This window comes from Theobroma umbraticum, unplaced genomic scaffold (genome assembly GCF_002168275.2).
Source record: "Theobroma umbraticum cultivar Fairchild unplaced genomic scaffold, ASM216827v3 scaffold_4.1, whole genome shotgun sequence".
In the NCBI taxonomy this organism is placed as follows: Eukaryota; Viridiplantae; Streptophyta; class Magnoliopsida; order Malvales; family Malvaceae; genus Theobroma; species Theobroma umbraticum.
In genome coordinates, this window is record NW_018397258.1 from 5,526,546 (window position 1) to 5,543,493 (window position 16,948).

Consider the following 16,948-nt stretch of genomic DNA (forward strand, 5'->3'; position numbering starts at 1 on the left):
AGGTTCAACAATCCCTCATCATTTTTAAATTAATCCAAATTTTTTATAATTTTGAAAATCAATTGCATAAATGAAAGTGTCTTCTGATTAAACCTTCATTGAGTGAAAACATGTTAACGTTAATCGAAATTGCATGGTAGACTATGCGTTGAACCAGTTATTCCATTTGATTAACTAAACACATCTCTCATAATGATTTCAACACCAATGATTGCACAGTATCCGATGACGTTTTTAGCCATGTGTCTGTATCATTTTTTTATGAGTGCTGTTAGAGCTAAGCTCTTGAGCTCCTAAAAGTAGCTACACTTCATAGTCACATAGGTAGATCTCATAAAAAATGCCCTTGTAATTAAAGCATTCTAACAAATTTATGTTATGGTCTATTAAGAGTATACAACTTATCATTTCTTTACCATTATGGGTACTTAGCACTTTACTTGGGATGGAATATAATATATCATATTATAGTGCTAGCAAAAACATATAGATAATGTACTTTATTTCATTGAACTCAAGACTTGACGTTATACCAAGCGTTGAGTCAAATTTTCACTATGAGTGACTTTCAATTGATGAACTTGAGCCCTATCCCCTTTTCAGTCTTATTTACACGATTTTTAACAAGACTTTTTGTTAAAAGATCTATCAAGTTTTCACTAGATCTTACAAAAGTTATAGTGATCACTCCATTGGAAATTAATTGTTGGACATAGCTATATCTTAATCCAATATGTCTAGACTTTCCATTATACACTTGATGATTTGTTTTTGTTAGAGTTGCTTCACTATCACAATGGATAAAAATTGGAGAAATTGGTTGAGATCATAAAGGCACACCATAAAGTAAATTTTTTAGCCATTTAACTTCCTTGGTGGCAGTAGCCAATGCAATAAAGTTGGTTGCTATGGTAGAATCCGTTATACATATTTGTTTCTTGGACCCCTACGAAATAGCACCCTCACCAAACATAAAGATCTATCTGTTTATAGAAGTATGATCTTCTAAACTTACAATCCAACTAGCATCTAAATATCCTTCTAGTACTGACGGATATTCATTGTAGCAAAGTTCATAATTGATTCATTTCTTTAAGTACGTTAGTATTCTATTTATGGCTTGCCAATACAAAATACTTGGATTACTTGTGTACATGTCATTGCATACATTAAGCAACTAATTACTCTTGTATATTATAATTGAATAGTAGCCTTACTAGCATTAAGTAGTAATTTAATTTGAAGGTCCATGGGTATAGATGCTGGTATTCAATTACTAAGATCAAACTTTTTAAACACTTTTTCAATGTAGTGTGATTGTGATAAAGTTATGTTATTTTCATCTTGAAATATTTTAATACCTCATATGACGTCCGCTACACCCATATTTTTTATTATAAAGTTATTTAACAAAAACTTCTTTGTCTCTTCGATTTGTACCAAATCTATACAAAAAATTAGCATATCATCCACATATAAACAAATTATAACACCTTTGTCATTTTGAAATTTGCTATATATGCACTTGTCAAATTCATTTAAGTTCTAGCCATTGGATAAAACGACTTCATCAAATTTTTGATGCTATTATTTTGGTGCTTGTTTAGGTCCATACAACATTTTGAAAAGTTTATAAACTTTATGCTCTTGTCTCGAAACAACAAACCATTCTGGTTATTCCATTTAGACTTCCTTTTCTAATTCACCATTTAAAATTATTGTTTTGACATCCATTTGGTGAAATACCAATTTATAAATTGATGTAAAGGAGATAGCTTTTCTTATCTTTTTTGTGTCAAACGATTACTTTTTATAGTTAGAGAATCGATTCTTCATTTCTAAGGTGTCGATTCTTCTTGCCTAACTTAGAGTTTAGAGCTTTCTATTTTTTGAGAATTGACATCTTTTTCATTAGGTGTCGATTCTTTTTTGTTGTCCTTCAAGTTTGTAACTTTCTGTTTTTTCTCAGAATCCACATGTTAATCTCTTAGTGTTGATTTTTTGTGAATATTTGGGTCCTAAATTGAAAATTCCAATTTGATCTTGGATGTTCCATTATTATCCGTTTTCCTTTAACTTTGCTTCTTTTCCAAGTTTCTGACTTTTCTCTTTGAAGCTTTCAGAATTGACATGTTGTCTTTCAGGTGTCGATTATTGATTTGTCCAGTAAACTTCCAGAATCAACATGTTGTCTTCCAAGTGTTGATTATTGATTTGTCTAGTAGCTTATCTAAGTATTCCATATTACAAGAATCGATGTTTCCTTTTCCAATAGTTGATTCCTCTTACTTGAACTTGAGATTCAAAGTGTACAAAAGATTTGTTCTTTCACAAAATAACCTCAAACACATGTTTAAATGTTAATCAAGTAAAAAAACATAAAAGCACATCAAAAGCATTCAAGAATCACTTAGATAAGAAATTTTGATCATCTTTGTCATGTCAAAACTCTAATCATTTTCAAGCACATAGAGCTAACAATTGCTTTTGAGATCAAACGCTTACCATTTCAACCAAAAGCTTTAGCTAATGGTAGAGGTGCAACTTAATTCTTTTAACTAGTAGTGTAGAGCCCAACGCTAAGTGGCTGGCAAATATGAGGAGTTGTGCCATTAAGGAGTTGTGGGTTGGCTTGTCATAGCTATTTTTGGTCACCCACACAATTGATCAAATCAAAGGGTGATTGTTGGTACCATACCTAACAATCTTCCCCCAGTAACAACCTTGGGATTCAAACCTGTGATCTCGCTTCGATACCATTTTCAAGTATCAAATGTTTACGATTTTAATCAAAAGCTATAGTTAATGGTAGAGGCACAAATTAATTCTTTTAATTAGTTATGCAGAGTCAAATGTTAATTGGCCAACGAGCATAAGGAGCTGTGCCATTATAGTGTTGTAGGTCGACTTGTCATAACTTTTTCCGTTCACCCATACAACCTATCAAATTAAAGGGTGATTGCTAGTTTAGATTTTCAACACGATTCTTTTCCCTTTTTTAAGCATAGTACTTTTTTCCTGCATCCACATTTATCGGATTAAGTAAATCTCCTCCATCCATGTTAACTAAAATTAAATTTCTTCATGAAAAAGCTTTCTTCCCCACATACGGACCTTTTTAATTTGGCGTCTATTTTTCAAAAAGTCATTCTAGTTAAGGAGTATCTTTTGAGAACTAATTCACTTTCTTAGAAGTGCTTAAGACAAACTTTTTTCTCATATGCTTGCATCATTTTTTGCTAGTACATTTGACCATGGTAGAGTGCCATGGATCTTTTTTCCTTCAATCAAATTTAACTATTCATGATGAGAGTAGATCCATTCGGCTTCTCCCACTTTCATCTTCATTAACACCCTTAATGATGGGATTTCGACTTTAATGGGTAATATTGTTTCCACGCCATATACTAGTGAATATGGTGTTGCCTCCATGGATGTACGCACAGAAGTTCAATATGCATGCAAAGCAAAAGGAAGTTTTTCATGCTAGTCCTTATAAACTTTAGTCATCTTTTTGACAATCTTTTTGATATTCTTGTTAACTGCCTCTACTGCTCTGTTCATTTTTGGGTGATAAGATATTGAGTTATGATGCTTAATCTTGAGTTTAACACAAACTTCCTTTACCATTGTACCATTCAAATTGCTTGCATTTTCAATAATGATTCTTTTTAGAAGTCCATATTGACATATTATCTCTTTCTTGATGAACTTGCATACTACATTTTGTGTCACATTGGCAAAAAAACGCTATTTCTACCTATTTTATGAAGTAATCGATGGTGTCACACTTAGACCTTATCGACACTCCTTTTCACTCTCTACATCATTCCTCTATGTATAGCATTTATTGTTGGCCTTACAGGATTAGGTAAGGGGTTTTTAGTGCCATTCAAAATTTCCTTTTTAGTGAAATTTATGAGTTTTACCTTGATGAGTGCCCGAGTCTTATGTTTCAAAGTGACATAATGCTTTATGGTATCAAACCTATCAACTGTTTCAATAGCGCAAATGTGCTCTTTCAACAAATTGTACTTCTTCTCAACTTTCTCATTTTCCCCTATTTTTGATGAAATCTTTTTTAATTTTTCTTGCTCCTTTGGATCGTCTAGATTTGGGACGTGTATTGGTTTAGTGGGATTTGTTCTCGAGTTCGATTTAAATTGCCCACGAACCAGTAAAGGACCCATTGAAAGTGGTACATAAGCATAAGAGAAACTATCGACAGGTGGTGTCATTTGAGGGTGAACCTTTCGAAAAGTTTAGGCATAAAGTGGAATGAGCCCCGAGGGATGAGTTGGATCATTCTTCAAGTTGTTAATGACTTGTGAGTTTTCTAGTAGAATTGACTCTTTGACCACTAATAACTTTATAATATAAAGTTGTTTGGGCTTAATTTTGTGGTAATTTAGCTTACTTCTTGTAGTAATGTATAGAAATTAGTAAGTTTTATTTAATTATTTTAAATTAGTTAATTTAGGTGAGTCAATATAATATTAGGCAGTTTTATGTTTAATTTGGCGTTAATGTGGTTAAGATAGGTTGCTATTTATTTATTTGTGCTTTTGTAGGTGTTTGACGGGAGAAGAACTTTAGTAGAAGAAGAAGAGCAATTTTAAGGTGCAGACTTCTACTACACATGTTTTGATATTTTGACTATAACTCTCTTTATAGAGATCTAAATAAGATGATTCTTTGACCATTGGAAAGATAAGAGAAAAAGATACAACTTTTATGTTTACACTTCACCCAGTTTGACATGGAATGTGGTAAAAAATCTTATTGAAGTTGAAACATTGTAGCAGTTCTAGAGTAATTATAATTTTTGATAATTAATTGGACAAGACTACGGCCCATATAGTTTGATGAGAAAATCCGAGTTGAAATTTACTTCTTTCTTCTTCTAGCTTGGCCTAACTTCAAAACCTTATAAAACAACCTTTTGAAAGAGAATGAAACATCGGATTGACAGCTGAGATTCAAGCTACAAAATTATTGAAACTGAGAAGAATTTAAAGGATTTAAGGAGATTTAGAGATCAAGAATATAATCCTTGATTTTTTCTATCTTTTTGGTATTCTCTTATTTTCTTGGTTTTGTTTTTATTATTTAAACTTTATTCAATGATGATGTATGACTTGATGAGAAACTAAATTATTTATCTAAGATTATGATTGAACTCAATACGTAGTTTGCTTTATTTATCACTCTTTTACTTATGTTTTATGGATTTAAATTATTTATTTTTTTCTGTTCTTAATTTTTTTAGTTGACTGGTCACCAATTAGATTGAATTGAAAATCTAAGTTAAATCTTAACGAAGGAGACTTAGGTAGACCTTGAATAGAATAGAGAATAATGGAATGTTTTTAGTTGATTAGGTGGTTTGATTTGCATATAGGGTAGACATACACCTATAAGCCATACATAGTCTAAATTAGAGCACGAACTTATTGAACTTTTTTTCAATTTAATTTGCATAGACATATAGTAAATTAATTGGGAGTGATATTTTTATGAGGAACTTAATAGAGACTTGTAAATAATTTATAACTCTAGGTTAACAACTTAATCCACTAAACTGAGTTAAAAGAGAGAGACAATAATCATGTTGTTATATTTTAGATTAGTTTTAGTTATTAATTTATTAGTTTTAATTGTTTTGATAAAATTAAGATATATTAATTTTAGTAGTTAACGATAAGTATTAATTCAATTCTTTGTGGGATCGACACTCTACTCATCACTATAGTATCTTTGCAATATGTATACTTATGTGGGTAGAAAATTGAACAACAACTACTTCTTTTCCTTTACTTAAACTCATCAACATTTTCATCATTTTTGCTACTCTTTTTTTCATTTTCTCTTAAGATTTGTCCATTGTATCCATTCAGTTCTTTTACTCTTCTTCTATGATCTTTACTTGTCGACGAGTATTATGACCACGTTGGTCACAAGGTTTAAGTGGTTGAGCTATTTTAGAAACCTTTGTAACCATAAACATGAATTAGATGCATTGTTATTGCATGAATGTTATGAAAAGTATAAAATTCCTATTATTATCTAGAAATTAGGAGCTGATAAGGTTAACTTATACAAATGTGATGCTAGTGCAAGTGAAAAAATATTGGCCATCTAACAATAATTTCCATAAGAAATCTTGATCCATAAAGGTTAAACATCCAATTACATTCATTCTTACGTAAAGAAACAACCAACTCGATCGTATTGGTTCTGTACTATCTTAAGGTGATCCATTCGACACTCAGTAAGCTCATTTTTTGGAAAAATTTCTTGTTGAGTGCTTCAGTCTTGTCAACCATTTCGCTTGCTTTGAAAGCCATTTCCCTTGTTTGCCTTAGTATCCATTTTATTCAGCTTACTTCCTTTAGAGGTCTTGCTCATGCAATTCTCCTATTTCTTGCATTTGAAGATATTCTTGTTTGAAGATCTCATATTATTCTTTATAGCCCTTTATGGTTGTCTCAATTTGGCTACAATCGCCTTTGAGCACTTGTAAGACTTGTTTCTGTAATTGTATTTTGTTTTGCAAGGTATCATCAGAGATCTGGAAAGTTTGTAACTCACAACGCATGTTTTCTCTTTCTTCTTGCATTTCTTGAATTTTACCAACCAAGGATGAACATTTAGCATTTGAATTTTCAAAATTATTTTTTCATTCATTTCATTTATTAAAAGCTTTTTGAACATTCCTTGTTGCCTCTTTCTTTACCTCTTTGATTTCTTTCTAAATATCGTCATATTGACATTTCATTTTTATCATTTTTGTCTTAAGCTTCTTTCTGGCCAACTCACTTTCTGACAAGGCATCTTAAGGCTTTAGATTAAAAGGGAATTTGGAAACAATTTTTGAAGGATGTACAATGTCTTTCACTCTTTGCGTATGTCATGCTTCATATCCAATAGTGACCTCATCTGTGAATCTTTCCTAGTCCACATTACTTGTTTTTTACCAAGCCTAGATTATCTCTTGGATTTTTTTCAGGGTTTTAGGCTTTTCGTATGCGAACTCAAGTTGATTAAGTCTATAGGTCATTAGTATACATTGCTCTGATCCAAATTGTCTCTGTACCATTATTGAAGGGTAGTTGATCACTCTCTAAGGTCCCATCAGTGGTACCCTCTCCACACTTATACATTACTTGGACCCTAAGCATCCATGGAGCTCTCCGAGTTAGCTCTACACTTATAAGCTTTCTTAGTCTTGCAATCCATTCATCTTTTTCCTTGCAAATTGGCCACCCATTTTCGCAGAATACACGAATAGGAATACTTGATGGAAAAAAAGGCTTTCAGAATCTTTTAACTTTCATTCAAAGTGACTCTTAATCCATAGAGTGAGGAGTTGGGCACACCCAATGAAAAGTCTTTCATCCTTTTGACGACAATAATTAAAAAATCTCAATGTTTTTCTAAAATGGCGGGAGCTAGATTAATGTTCTTTATCACTTGGTCAAAGAAATCTATGATTGAGACTTTCATGTACCCTAAGATCTTTGGGAAGATTACCAATCCATATATGGCTAAGGCTAAGGCAAGTTGACCCTGTTCATCCTCCTTGAGCTTCCTAATGTAATCATGCAAAAAACTCCATGCAAGACATTCGGTATCTCATTTCTTCTTTAAGAACTAAATAACTTTTTTAGTGATGATATCCAACATCTTGGCTAGTTTTCTTCGATGCCCTATCTTTTGAGCCCTCTAATATATTTTATCAGGCTGTATTTAGTGTATATGAAGTAGTGACGAATACTCCTCAATTATTGGTGTCATATCTACTTCATTAAACACAAAACATCAATAAGAACGATCCCAGAACAAAGTGATAGCCTTAAATAATTGATCATCCGTGTTTACATGAAGAAGCCACGTAATATGTCCATACTTTTTACAAAAGTTGTCTCGTCAATTGCATCTCTATTGGTCCCAAATACTTATCATCTTTAAAAAGTCATTTTGTTTGAGATTGAGGTAGTGTATATGAAGTAGTGACGAATACTCCTCAATTATTGGTGTCATATCTACTTCATTAAACACAAAACATCAGTAAGAACAATCCCAAAACAAAGTGGTAGCCTTAAATAATTGATCATCCATGTTTACATGAAGAAGCCACGTAATATGTCCATACTTTTTATAAAAGCTGTCTTGTCAATTGCACCTTTATTGGTCCCAAATACTTATCATCTTTAAAAAGTCATTTTGTTTGAGATTGAGGTGAACCTTCTTTGGAAGGTTCGAGAAATGCCCCTTAGCCAAATAATCTTCTTTATTTTGTTGAGCTTGTTTCATTTGTAATTCTATCTCATAGTCATTCTTATCCAAGTTTAGTAAGCTTGTCGATGACAATGCCATGGATGTAATCAGGATTCCTTCAGTCAATAACTATTGCACAGATATTTCCCATATATGCAACATGATTGATGTAAATGCATGACGATCAAAATAAATTCAAGGTAGTAAAACTAAAGAAAATTAACTTGTATTCTAAGACAAAGATAGTAATTAATATCATGGGTATCTATCATGTCATGGGACGCTATCTACTTTACAATTTTATTATTATTTTTTTGGTGAGAAATTTAAAGTAAGGGTGTAAGAAAAGTTCCTTCACATGTGCCTAATTCAAAGTTAGACTCTGTAGACGTGTGGGTGAAACTCTACTTAGGTGAAAGTTGCTCACGACATTCTATATAGTGAGTTTGGTTTTAAATGAAGCTAAAAGTTCTCAAACTGTTCCTCACTGTCATCCATTCAAACTAGGCACCTTGATCCTCACCCATTAAATATTTCAAACAAACTAGGTTCAATTTAAGTGGGAGCGTTTAGCTAGCTCATGTAGAGGTTATCACCTTACGAGAGTGTAGCTACTTAACCCCCTCTTAATAATAACAGAGCTTGGGTAGAAGGCTCATGCATGAATGCAACGTGTTGTGTGTGTGTGAAGGAATGTATCAACCTTTGACCATTAATCTCATGTCCTTCTTGCCTAGATTCCCAACAATTATTAAAAGTACTCAATAATAATAACAAAATAATAAATGCAAAAAACAACAATGCTTAAAAGTAAAAGAAACATTAAATTGTTTAAGGCTTTAGAAAACCTATAATTAGTTACTAACTCGACTTTTGAAGTCCTTAATGGAGTTGTCCAACTATCATAATGTGTAGGTTTGAGAACCAGACTACTTGATGTGAAAATTTTAGGAGTCGCCATCAATCTTTTTACAAAGTACGATTGACCACTTATTAAACTTGTTTTATTCAACAAGATCCTAAATTGATTTTGGGTTCATCTAAAGAAGAAAAACCCATTTTACAAATTTTAGAGTTAGGTTTAGGAGTATGGTTACACACGGGAAAGGTATTAGTACTCTCGCGACGCTTGCTGAAAGAACAATACCAATTAATCATGTGCTATCCTTGCTTAGCCATAAATTTTGATTTTTATCCTATTTCCCTTAATTATAATTTATTATTATTTTTATTTTATTTTTGACCTAAGGTTTATTATTCGGTTTTACGAGTGTGATGTGCACATGATGCATTTATGAAATGCATGGCATAAATCTCGATAAATGTTAAATGAAAACTTTTTATTGAGAATATTTCTCGAATCTGTCTATCATATTAATGGGATCTAGTGACACTCTCTCACCTAGGGAATTATTTAGAAAAACTTACCTTTTTCAAGCTTATGAAGCAAATCTCATCATTGGGATAATCATTCGTGAATAAAGACAATAATTTCATGTAATGCAAACCCTAATACAAGTAAAGGCTTTTTATTAAGAACATTTTCTGAGCCTTCTCATTAAACTAGTGAGACCCAAAGATATCTTTTCACCTAAGGAACTTTTGAAAGGAACTCGCCTTCACAAGTTTTTTCTAAAAATCCCATTATTTGAGCCTTGACTTGTATACAAAATAGACCAAGATTCTATAACATTTACATAATGCAATGATAGTGCGTGAGAAGTTATAAATTTCAATATTAATTATTATTCATACCTTATGTTCATTATTATTACTATTTTCCCTTTTTATTTCATTTTTTATTTTATGTTTTTTCTATTTATTAATGTTCTTTTTTTATTAATATTTTAAAGAAATATTTATTTGAGTTAAAATATTGAACCTTAAGATTAAAACCTTCCCATTGTACTAGTAGAGTTTAAATTAAATTCTTCACCTAAAAATGTTAACTTGGGATTATGATTTCTCATGTCTCGAGTAAATATTCTATCATTGACATAATCCAAGCAACCATCTTATGTAATATTTTATTTTCCTAATCATTCATTCTATATTTTCACCCTTTAAACTACTAGCATTCTATTTTATTTTTTTTTATTTTTGTTGTGTATATACATACATACATACATATATATATATCATTCTCCTACTTATATATATATAGATATTAAAAAAATCAATTAAACTAAAAAAACTAATGCATATTATGTGAATGTAAAGACTTAATACCAACTAAACTATAGAGTAAATAACATAGCCCAAACAAAGTCTAAACCACAAAAACATGGTATAGCCCAAACTACAAAGTCTAAGGTCCATACCTAGCTTAGGCTTAGAATAGCCCAAGGTTGTTGGATAATGATTTTCGGACCCGTTTGAAACTCTTTCAAGCTCATTTTGCCTCCCTTCTCATGGTTTGGAATGCACCGTTTGGTGCTGAACGGTAATCAACGGCAGCATCAAACAACTTCTTCCTGGCTTCTTCTTCTTCTTCTTTCTTTTTCTTAAAACACAAACTCTCTTTTTGTTTTTCTCTAACAGAGAAACTCTTCTTCCTTTTTTAGGTTAGGTTTTTTTCTTTTTCTCCAGTAGCTAGAAAACACTCTTTTCTCTTTTTTTTTAGCGGCCGCAAACCTCTATTGCTGCGATTTTTAAGGTGTTTATAGGCATTTTCTTAAAATTTTCCATTTAATTGCAAATCCCTTCAAATTAGTTTTATTTGATTTGATTTTATTTCGTTGGGAATCAATTTCAAGAATTTTGTGGGGAAATTTTAAAAATTTGGCAGAGGGAGGAAAGGTTGACTGTCATGACAGCCGACCTTTCCTTTCTCTTCTTTTTCTTAATTAATTAATTATTTTTTTTTGGGTAAAAATTGCACCTGTAGTTCAATTGATAAATTGAGTCATAGATCCAGCAAATCTTTAAGCCCCATTAAAAATGAATAAGCATATACATAATGAAACAAAAATAAAATGAAAACAAGAGACCTATAATTTTTTTTCTTATATCTTTTTACGTATATTTATTTATTATTATCTTTTACTTGAAAATAAATTTTATTACACTTAATTACTTCAATAGTTACATAATAAGTTTTTAATTATTACTTGATATTAATTCTTAATAATGGTTACCAACATTAAAGCCCTTCTTAATAATATTATATATTATGTGTATTAAAGTTTTTTTTTGTAATAGTCACTTTGACAATATATATAAAACTTTCATAATTCATTCGGCCTTCTCTTCCTCCCCAAAGCTAATACATACTTTTTTAGAACTTCTCTCTAATTCTTTAATTTTTAATATTATCTTTCACTTGTCACAATACTCAGCATTTCAAAAACTACTTTGATCTGCGTCTCCGTTGTCTTTGCTATTTGTTTGCAACGCTTTCTCTCCTTATTACAAGACCTCCCTTTACACAACTCGATCAAAGAGGAGTTTGTTTATCAGTTTGGATTTGTAAAAATTTAATATGGAGTTGACACTTTGGTAAGTAGTGGATTCCACGAACACTGAGTAGCTAAAGCGTTGAGGGCCATTTAAATTGGACAACAGAAGTATCTATCTCACCATATCACAGAGCAAAATGTTTTCTCTCCCTATTACAAGGACTCCCTTTACACAAATCTATCTAAGAGGAGTCTGTCTATCAGTTTGGATTTGTGCTTCGTGACCCTCATAAAAGTTTAAGATGGAGTTGACACTTAGGTAAGTAGTGGATTCCACGAACACTGAGAAGCCAAAGCGTTAAGGCCATTTAAATTGGACGGTAGAAGTATCTGTCCCACCATATCACAGAGCAAAGTGAAAGTTAAATGAGTCACCTTTATCAATGAGCTCAAGTTTATGGAGGGATATATTTCATTCTCACATCATTTCCAGAGTAAAAGCAACCTACCCTTTTCTAAAGATGGTTGTACATCTTATTAGGCACATTTCCTTTTAGCCAAAGCCTGGCTCAATAATATTGTTGGTTGCAGTAACAGTAGTCATTCATGCATCCCCCATGGAAGCATTTCCTTTTGCCATCTTTGTCTTTGAGTGATAAAGCTCTTCAAGTTGATCTTTCTGCAGATTACAACTGGGTCGAGAAATATATGGACTTCAGAACCAGGTGGAGCTATGAAAACCCTATCCATAAAGAACTGCTGCGATTTTCTTTGGCAAATATAACGAATGGTTCCCTTGCAATGGAAAAATCAGAAATAAATGCAGCAAACTATTTATTGTGTTTCTCCAATTATTCTAATCCATTAATCATGTACTTATAAGTTCTATACTATTTGGTTTTTATTTTTTCACTCTTGTTGATCAAGTAAAGGTGTGGAACATAGCATAATCTATTTGATTGTCTTCAAGGAGCCGGGTACCCAAACTATGGTTAGGATTACGAAAAGAAAATGTTTCAGAATCAGAAGTAAAGATAGTGATGCCCTATGTGTTACGGATGATGAGTCTGCTGAAATTATAGTTGTACAGACACAATTCCAAGTGGGTACTGGAGGAGATCATGATTTGAGTGATGCTATGCCATATGCTCTATCAGATAGTAGTTGGAAACAATGCCTTGTGAAGTTTCTTTCTTCTGTAACTTTTCAAGTTTCCCAGATATGGCAAAAAAGGTTAGTACTGCGACAGCACCAGTGTTCTGCAAACTTTTCATGTGGGTACGGAAAGAGCCATTGTTGGGTCTGTTAGCACTACTTCAGCATACGTGTCTCTCACCAGTCGGAAAACTGACGCGGCAGACGCAATATTACTGAATATGTTCTAAAGGTGTTAATTAATGCATGTTACGGATTGATTTCCATTTCGAGGATATTTCCTTGAGGCAATCCCCTTGTGCATCTCAAATCTGATTGAATGGTCGGGATTGTTTCTTTTTTTCTTTAGGGGCTTTCGATCAAATTCCATCGTTGAGGACAAGGTAGGAATTTCATGCAGTTCGTTTCCATGTCAATTATATTGTATCCCAAAAAAACTTTTTGTTAATGGGAGTTGTGACCGACCTTTTGATAACTGCAACTAGACTCTTGTTTCGACTGATTATTCTGCGACGGCTCGTTAATCACTAGATTTATATTAAAGTGGTATAAAATTTTTTTTACATCATTTAAATTAAAATGGTTTATATTTGATGCACTTACCGTGTTTATCAACTCACTAATACTGTCATCTTAATAAAACTAAAAATCTTTAAAAATTTAAAATTAAATATTAATAATTTTTTTTTAAAAAAAATACATCAAAAAATAAAAATGTTCTTGCACCGTACTACATAGTGTTACCTTACCTTCACTGCGGTAGGAACTCCAAGTTCTTATGGCAAAGCATGGGGAGATTTATCATCAATATGATGATGAAGGGAATGGAAATCAGAAGGACGTGTAAAAATCTGGAAATTTCCCAAGAATATGGATGGACTTATTTGGCAAATATTTCATTGTATTCTATATCTTGTAAAAATAAGAAAGACAACTATTTATAGTGCTGGTAAGTTTGTAATATAGAAATTATATGAAAGCTAAAAATGTAAAAGAACTAAACTAACTATTTACAATAGTAACATTAACAAGTAAAGTAACTAAGGTAAAAACGACTATATCTAGCTTATAAAAATAAATTTATATTTTTCACTCCCCCTCAAGATGAGTATTATGAATACTCATCTTGTGCAAAAGTGAATGGAATGGACCAGGTTGTAACGCCTTGGTGAAGAGATCCGCAAGTTGTGATTTTGTTGGAATATATGATGGATTGATTAGATCAGTAGCTACCTTTTCTTGTATGAAGTGATAGTCTATTTCTATATGTTTTGTGCATTCATGAAATATGGAGTTTCAACAAATATGAAGTGTGGACTAATTGTCATAAAACAATTTTACTGCACTTGAATGTTCAACATTGAAATCCTTGAGCAAATATGATAATCAAATGACTTCACAATAGGTTGTTGCCATTGCTCGATATTCAGTTTTAGTGGAGCACCTTGCTACTACACTTTGCCTTTTAGCTTTCCATCATCAATGAATTCCCGAACAGCACACTATAACCAGTCACTAATCTTCTAGTATTCGGGCAATTGGCCCAATCAGTATCACTATATGCTTGTAAACATATATCAGAATCAAAGGAAAATAGAATACCTTGACCAGGTGTTGTTTTAAGATATCGTAGGATTCTAAATGTTGCTTGTAAATGAGCTTCACTTGGCTTGTCCGTGTACTGAGAAAGTATGTAAACTATATATGAAATATTTGGTTTTACAAATGTAATACACGTGTTTTTTGACCAACTGTCTACACATAGTACTGTCCTTTATTGATCTTCATCTGTAGCTTTGACATCTTATGATGGCATTCAATTGTTGTAGTTATTGATTTAGACCCCAATAAACCATATTCTTCTAAAAGGTCAGGGTATATTTTCTTTGACAAAGAAAAATACCCTTGCTTGATGCTATCTTCAATCCAAGAAAATACTTAAGTTTCCTTAAGTCCTTGAGATTGAAATTAGATCTTAAGTAAACTTTGACTTCATTAGTGAGTGCCATAAAGGTGTTGCCAATCATAATATCATCTATTTATAACAATAAAGCAATGAATCCTCCATCTTGAATGTTCTTAGTAAATAAAGAGTAATCAGGCTTAGATTGTTGAAAACCATATGCCAGTAAACAGTTAGTAAATTTTGAATTCCATTGTCGTGACACTTGTTTAAGTTTATACAACAACTTATTCAACTTACACACCATTTCACCATTGGTAGAACACTCCCCTTGAAATTGATATCCTTGTGGCAGCTCCATAAAAATAGTCTTATTTAAATCTCTATTCAAGAAAGCATTATTTATGTCCAGTTGCGTAAGAAACCAACCTTTTATAACTGCCAATGCCAAAAATAGTCGAACATTAGTATGTTTCGCCATGAGACTGAATGTTTCTTGATAATCAAAGCCTAGGCTTTGATTATCACCTTTGGCTACCAGCTGTGATTTATATCTTTTAACAGTACCATCAGCATGTAACTTGACTTTCTAGGCCCATTTACATCCAATGGCATGATAATTAGGAGGTAAAGGCACCATTATCCAAGTCCTATTTGCCTCTAAAGTATCAAATTCACATTTCGTGGCCTCTTTCCATTGAGCATGTTTTATGGGATGATGTTAGTAGGTGGGTTCAGGTATATGAGATAATGCTGTTGTAAAAGCTTTAGGAGTGGGTGAAAGTTGATTATTGGACAGAAACTTGATGATGGGATGTTTGATAACAAGATTGGCTTCTGTAAGAAGGGTATAATGATAAGCTTCAAGGTAGTTTTACAGGTGTCTTTGTCTAGTACTTAAGGTGTGAAAGAGAATTAGAAAGGTGTGGTTCAATAGTAGGTGAACTTAAATCAGGCAAATCAGTATTAGATATAGAAGTATCTTCTACAGAACAAGAATCAGGACTATCATAATTATCATCAATAAGACTAGTAAGATTATCAACCATAAGACTAATAGAATTATCAACAGAAACATGTGGTATAGTATGATCAACCGAACACATATCTTGAACAATAAAAAGATGAACAAGTGAATGACCAACATAAGAAAAAGAAATATCAAAATCAAAATGTCAGAATGATTTCTACTACTAAAAGGGAAAAATTGACTCAAGAAATATAGCATTTCTAGAAATAAAGACATTATGCATAACAGGATCATAAAGCTTTTAACCTTTAATACCCATTGGATATCCTAAAAAAATTACATTTTTTAACTCAAAGTTCAATTTTTTTTTTCTATTGTGTGATAAGGATGAAGCAAAACATAAAGAACCAAAAATTTAAGATGTGAATACAAAAAGGGTTTATGAGAAAGCTTTTCAAATGGTGTTTGATTATTCAGAACTAGTATGGGTGCCTTATTTATATATGAGTAGCAACTAAAATAGCATCAATCTAGAATTTTAAACAAAGACTAGCTTGAAACAAAATAAATTTAGCCACAACTAACAAATGTTGATGTTTTCTTTCAACAATGTCGTTTTGTTAAAAGGTCTCAACACAAGAAAGTTGGTGCATAATACCCTTAGAACTAAAAAAATCAACAAGATTAAACTCTAAACCATTATCTAATCTTATTGTTTAATTATAGAAACATTGAATTGATTTAAAATCAAATTATAAAATCTAGTCAAAATTATTGAAACTTCTAATTTATGTTTCATGAAAAAAATACATGTAAATCTAGTATATTCATCAACAATAGTAATAAAAAATCATGTCCTGAAATTGGAGCAATTCATAAGGCCCCCAAATATCAACATTTATTAGTTCAAAAGTAAATGTAACACTAGGTACATGAATTGGAAAAAGGGAGCCTTTTCTGTTTTGCAAGTGGACATATATCACAAAGGAAATGTTCTATACATGAAACATCTTAAAAGCCATATTAATCTGTTTTATTTTCTTGGGTAAAATGTGCCCTAATATAAAGCGTCACAAATCAAAAACATTTGACAAACTAGAACATGTATTTACAGAATAAAAAATAACATTTCTATCCTTTTGAAATTGTGCAACTAGTTGTGCGTCCAACTCCTTTTGTAAGAGATATAAGCCTTCTCTCACTCTAGCACCCCAATCACTTTTGGAAAGTTAGGTCTTGTAT